Below are 6,000 nucleotides of genomic sequence, written 5' to 3' on the forward strand. Positions count from 1 at the left end.
AGATGTAACTATGTGGGAAACTGTGCAAAAGGTTTATAGGATCACTCCTTATTTGGCAACTTCCTAAAAAATCTACAATGAAAAAAAATCAAAATAAAAAATAAAACAAAAAACAACTATATAATCCATTCATTGTATAGATCATTACACACTTTATCTCAGTATCATTGAACAGATATTTATCTGCATTAAACATATACACAGTAATTTCTTCTAATAACGTCTGAAATGAGGCAGTATAAACAAGTAAACAAACTTAAAATAGTTCAACAGAGCTTTTGAATAAAGGATTAGGAATATTGTGATTAAATAAATAAAAACTTTACAGAGTTAAAGTAATCAAACAGAGTCAATTTTTAGCAAATAACAGAAAGAGAAAATCCCAAGTCTCTAAAAAGATAGCAGCTAATTTAGGGAATAGAGTTTTCCTCCTTGTCTTTCCCATCTTACATGAACAGCCACTGCCCCATAAGTCATGCAGTAACTCAAATGATGCAAGAGGTAGGGTCCCACGGTCTTCTTTTCACTTAGGTTTCAAGAGGATAATCCTCAGGACAGAGGTTCAGAATTACCTGTAGTTCTCTGTTGATTGGCACGGCAGTCAGGGCTGCACAGCTTAAGTGCACTCAGCTGGTGGGTTTGGAAATCCCCAAACTGTGAATCTAAAAATGAGAACCTGGACCATTTGGGGTTTGCATATACAGAGAAAGCAATACATCCATGGATAATGGTGTAACATTACAGAGTCACAGAGTCTGAGTGACAATTAACCTACAGAAGGGTGAAGTCATGTACTAACTCACACCATAAAAACTGTAAGTGCAGTCAGAAATTTGAGTAACATTCAGGACAAATTTGCATTCTTAAGCTAACATGATAGCTGACAGTCTGTTGCCAGAAACTGAATGTCAGAATTAAGGCAGAAAATATTCTCAAGAGGCTGGTAGTTCATGAAACTAAGTTCCAGACCGAACAGGTGGGGAAGAGAATGAGAGACACTTCCTCTACATGCTCTTAATCGTGGACTAATCAGACATCAGATTGCACTTAAGCACTTTCACTACTATATATAATAAAATTAAAAGGCAAGGAAAAGAACTAAGTTTAGGTTCCTGAAGGTCATGCAATACCAAAAGAGAGATAATAAATGAAAAACCATGAATTGCTGGGTCAGAGAGCCCTGGATTAGAGACATATATCTGGCCCCAACAAGCTATAGAAGTTTGGGCAAATTTTTATAAAAATTATCACGTTTTGACTAGATTATGTATGGCTGGTTACTCACACTCTCCTTCTCCATCTTCAACCTGAATCTTAGGTGTTTATCAGAACATAAATTCTTTGTATGTCCAACACCAGTCTAGCAGAGAGGTGCTGTCCACAGCCACTCAAGGATCCAGGGTGACAAAGGCTCCATTTTGACAAGTGTTTCACCAGTGCAGGAGGCAAGAGACATGGTATATGGTGTATAGGCTCTTAATGTTTCCCTGGCACTTCTGTTCATGTTTCATTGACTAAAGCAAGTCACACAGCCACACCTAGCCTCAGGGGATGTAAAGAAGTACAGCTTTCTCGTGTGCCAGAAGGAAGGAGAACTGAGATATTTGTAAACAACTCCACTAACTACCACATTTTCTTAATTCTTTCAGCTTCAGTTTCCTCCCCTGGCAAATCGGGACAATAATGCCTGATTTAGAGGGTGCCTCCGCATATCACTAACGGTTAGGAGCAGATCTCTGGACCAAACTGTCTAGGTGGGAGATAGAGCTCTAAGGTTTGTTAGGGTGACCTAGGGTCCTTTTCTTAATCTCTCTCACCTCAGATTCCTCATCGGAAATTAACCTACGTGCCTATTATTCATGAGGATTAAATCACAATTAATATAATCAATTAAGAAGATTAAATAAAATCGATTAATATAAGAAAAATGTTTAGAATAGTGCCTGGCATACAGTAAGGAGACCAAGTATTTGCTTTTGGCCCCTTACATGGCTTCTGGAACACAGAGACTAGTGGTGATTGGTGGTTATCATGATGATGATTAATGCCAGAATAGAAGCCATGCTTGCTGTTGCCCATTACAGACTTTCCTGAATATTTTTTTTGGGGGGGGGGGGGACTCAGTAAAAATCTAATCAAATTACACTGCATGAGCTGGAGTGGATTATGTAGAATTTTAAAAGGTCCACTGAAGCACAAGTTTAGCAGTAAGTGTAGCAAGTACAGCCCCACAAAATTAGAAGCTTCCTGAAGACGGGACATCCGCTTGTCTGCCACTCTCGCCCAGGCCGTTGCAGCACTGGCCTGTTCCGGAGACGGGTGGAGCGAGGTGGGACGCGAGGCCCAGCACAGCTGCAGCGGCTGCACTGGGACTGACCAAGTCGAATCAGATCTCCCAGGAAGGAGGTGAGATGCAGCCTCTCCAGCACTGTCACAAGACTGGGCTAGTGACAACACAAAAACCAGGCTATTTTAAAGTTCAAAGGTAGTTTAAAAAGACATTTGTTAAATGTCTAAGCCTAGGTGTTGAAAGCTTTTTAGTACATCTAGAAATTCACAGCTTTCCAGTGACTGAATTACACAGTGAGGTCCTAGATGTTGTCAGGTTCTCAGCTAATGGGTATTACCGAACTGCAGAAATGACTGTTTTACCCTATGAAACCTGGAGGTTAAAAATAGGATGTATTTTATCTCTGAGCCAAAAAGAAAGCACTTTAAGGGCCTCCTTGGCTTTTTGGTGACAAAGCTTTTTGGTTAACTCAACATTACAGAATGTTTGGCAGTCACTCTAAGATCACAGAGTATTTTTCTAGTCAGTCTGGAGGCAATTTCTACTCTCTAATTATGATTATTTTTAAGATCACTCAGATTATCATATTTATCTCTTTCAGACTTGCAGACTCCAAGGTAGTATACTACAGAGATGTGTTAAACTAAAGTGTGTATAGTTCAAATTTTCCTAAAAGTTAATTATCTTTAAGAATGTAAGTTTATCTATGGAGGAGGATTGGCATTATTTTGGCCAAAATTACTTTTTGCTGTGTGGGACTGTCCCAGGCCTGTAAGAGTGGCATTTTCCAGTTACTGTGAAAACCAAATACGTCTGTACATACTTCCCAACAGCCTCACAGGGCTGCACTGAATGGAGCTTGTTAACACATGTGACTTGATGTGTGAAGAAGTCAAGGTTTTTTAGTTTTGGTCAAACACTAAAGCATTCTCAAGTTGGTGTTTGTTAAGCCTTTTTTATTTTCCTTAAAAAAATAAATTTTAAGACAATTCTAAAAACCACAACTCATTCCTTCATACAAAAAACACAAACATTCAGTCACAATAACCACCAAAAAGTAAAAAATAATGCTAAATTTATAATCTATCTGTATTTTTGACTGAGTGGTAGAGGTTTTATGTTTTCCTACTCTGACCCTGGGTTACAGGGCTATAGATGTGTGTTAGATATCACAGAGTCAAGACATCAGTATGCCCTTCAGTCCTCATGTGGCTGCTGACACGTGTGACCTGGGTAAGTCAATGAACCTCCTTCATCACACATGTAACTAAAGCAATGGAACAACATGACAATAACTGATGTCTTTCTGCATCAGCCTCTATCCCTGATCTTTTAGAAATGTGGTTACTTGTTGGAAAACAGAGGTTAAATTGGGACAGTGAACTTTTGAGGGGAGTGGCATTGTGTGAAATAGAACTGTATCTTTAAAAAAAAAAAAAGGATATTAGCTTAAAAGTCAATTTGCTGTCTGAACTTATGAACGGTGGAAGTTTGTGCCAATTATGGAGAATGTTTCTCAAGATGTGAACTGTTACTATATTTTGAGAGAAAAATGTGGGAGAGAGAACTTTTCTTAGTGACTTGCTCTAACTGTTTAAGAAACGTTTTAAGTATATCACACAATCAGAAAAGTGTTCAAGTAAATTTCAGCTTGAAGACTTCAATGAAGTGACACACCTTTGTAACCAGTACTTAGACCAAGAATCAACACATTGCCAACACCCAGCAGTCCTGAACCACATGCCCATTTCCAGTCATTGTCTCCCCACCCACCAGGTAACCATATCCTGACTTCTATCACCACAGACACTAATAAGATTTGCCTGTGTTTGAAATTAATATAGAAACATATAGTATGCCCTCTTGTGTCCAAGTAATTTTCTTCAACTTCATGTTTCTGAGATTCACTTATAACTTCATGTGAAGTTGTAAATCGTCATTCTCAGTGCTGCTATACCATAATTTACAAATCCTGTTAATGAGCATTTGGATAGTTCTCAACTTGGGATAATTACAAAGGGTACTGCTATTATTCATTTCTTTTCGAGAACATTCTATAAATTTCTGTGGGGTAGAAAACAAGAGTATGGACATAGTCATAGGGTATGGATATATTCAGCTTAAGTAGATATCACCTAAGTTTTCTAAAGTGGTTATCCTAATTCTTCCATCTGTAGTGTTGCTCCACATCCTTGCCAAAATTAGATATTTTTTCTTTTTAATTTACCCATTTTAGTAGGTGTGTCTTGACATTGATTTCAATTTGCATTTAACTTTTGAGGCTAAGAAACTTTTCACGATAATTGGCAATTTGTATATCCTTTTTTGTTCAAGTCTTAGCCCATTTTTCTACTGAGTTGTCTTATTAATTTGTAAAAATTATTTATATATTCTAGGTACAAGATTGTTAATATTTGTTGCAAACAGCTTCTCTTCTATACATTGTCTTTTCATTTTCTTAATGATTTCTTTTGATGAATAGATGTTCTTGATACTGTTTTCCAAATTGTCATTTAAAAAAAATTTCTGGCTAGTGTTGTCTTGTGAATTAAAAAAAAAAAATTATGCCCACTTCAAGGTCATAAAGATGATCTTTATTATTTTTTTCCCTAGAAGTTAATTGTTTTACCTTTTATTTTTAGATCTAGAATCCTCTGAAACTGATATTTATATGCATGTTGGTGAGGTAAAAGCCAAACATTCATTCTTTTCAATAAGGGTATGAAATTAGCCCAGTACTGCTACTTGGAAAGACTACCTTTTCTCCAATGCACTCGGTGTCAACTTTTTAATAAGAGTGTTTCTATTCTGTCATCTATTGTCTGTTTGCTGCTAAACAAATTATCACACTATCATAGTTACTATGACTTCATAATAAATCTTGAAATGTGGTAGGGTAATTTCTCCATCTTTTCTTCATGATTGTTATATTTTGTCATTTGAATTATAAATTTTAGAATTAGATTATCAACAGTTGGAACTGCACTGAATCTACTTGATTGACTTGGAGAGAATTAGTCACTTACCAACATTGAGTCCTGTTCTCCCTGGCCATGGTATATCTCTTCTTTACATTCAAGTCTTCTTTCATTTTTCTCAATAATATTTAATTTCCAGTGTACCAGTCTTATACAACTTTTGTTAGATATGTCCTTAGGGTATTTGATAGTTTTTATTGCTACTATAAATGGTATTTTTAATTTCATTTTTGTTTGTTGCCGATATACAGAAATACTACTGACTTTTGTATATTATCCAAATAGCTTTTCTTTTCTTATAATTAAAAAAATTTTCAGTTACAGCTCACAAACAATATTATATTTATATTGGTTTCAGGTGTACAACATAGTTATTAGACATTTATATAACTTGTAAACTGATCAGCCTGATAAGTCTAGTACCCATCTGACACCTTACATAGTTATTTCAATATTACTGAATATATTCCCTATAGTGTACTTTACATCCCCAGGACCATTATGTAACTACCAATTTGTAGTTCTTAATCCCTTCACTTTTTTCACACATCCCCCAACTCCCTCCCATATGGCAACCATCAACTTGTTCTCTGTATCTATGAGTTCATTTCTGTTGTTTCTTCATTTACTTTGTTTTCACATATACATACAGTCGTCCCTTGCCACTTCGCGCTTTGACTTTCGTGGCTTCACTCTATCGCTTTTTTTTCAAATACCATATTACACTATATT

The sequence above is a fragment of the Molossus molossus genome, unplaced genomic scaffold, assembly GCF_014108415.1.
Source record: "Molossus molossus isolate mMolMol1 unplaced genomic scaffold, mMolMol1.p scaffold_m16_p_8, whole genome shotgun sequence".
Classification (NCBI taxonomy): Eukaryota; Metazoa; Chordata; class Mammalia; order Chiroptera; family Molossidae; genus Molossus; species Molossus molossus.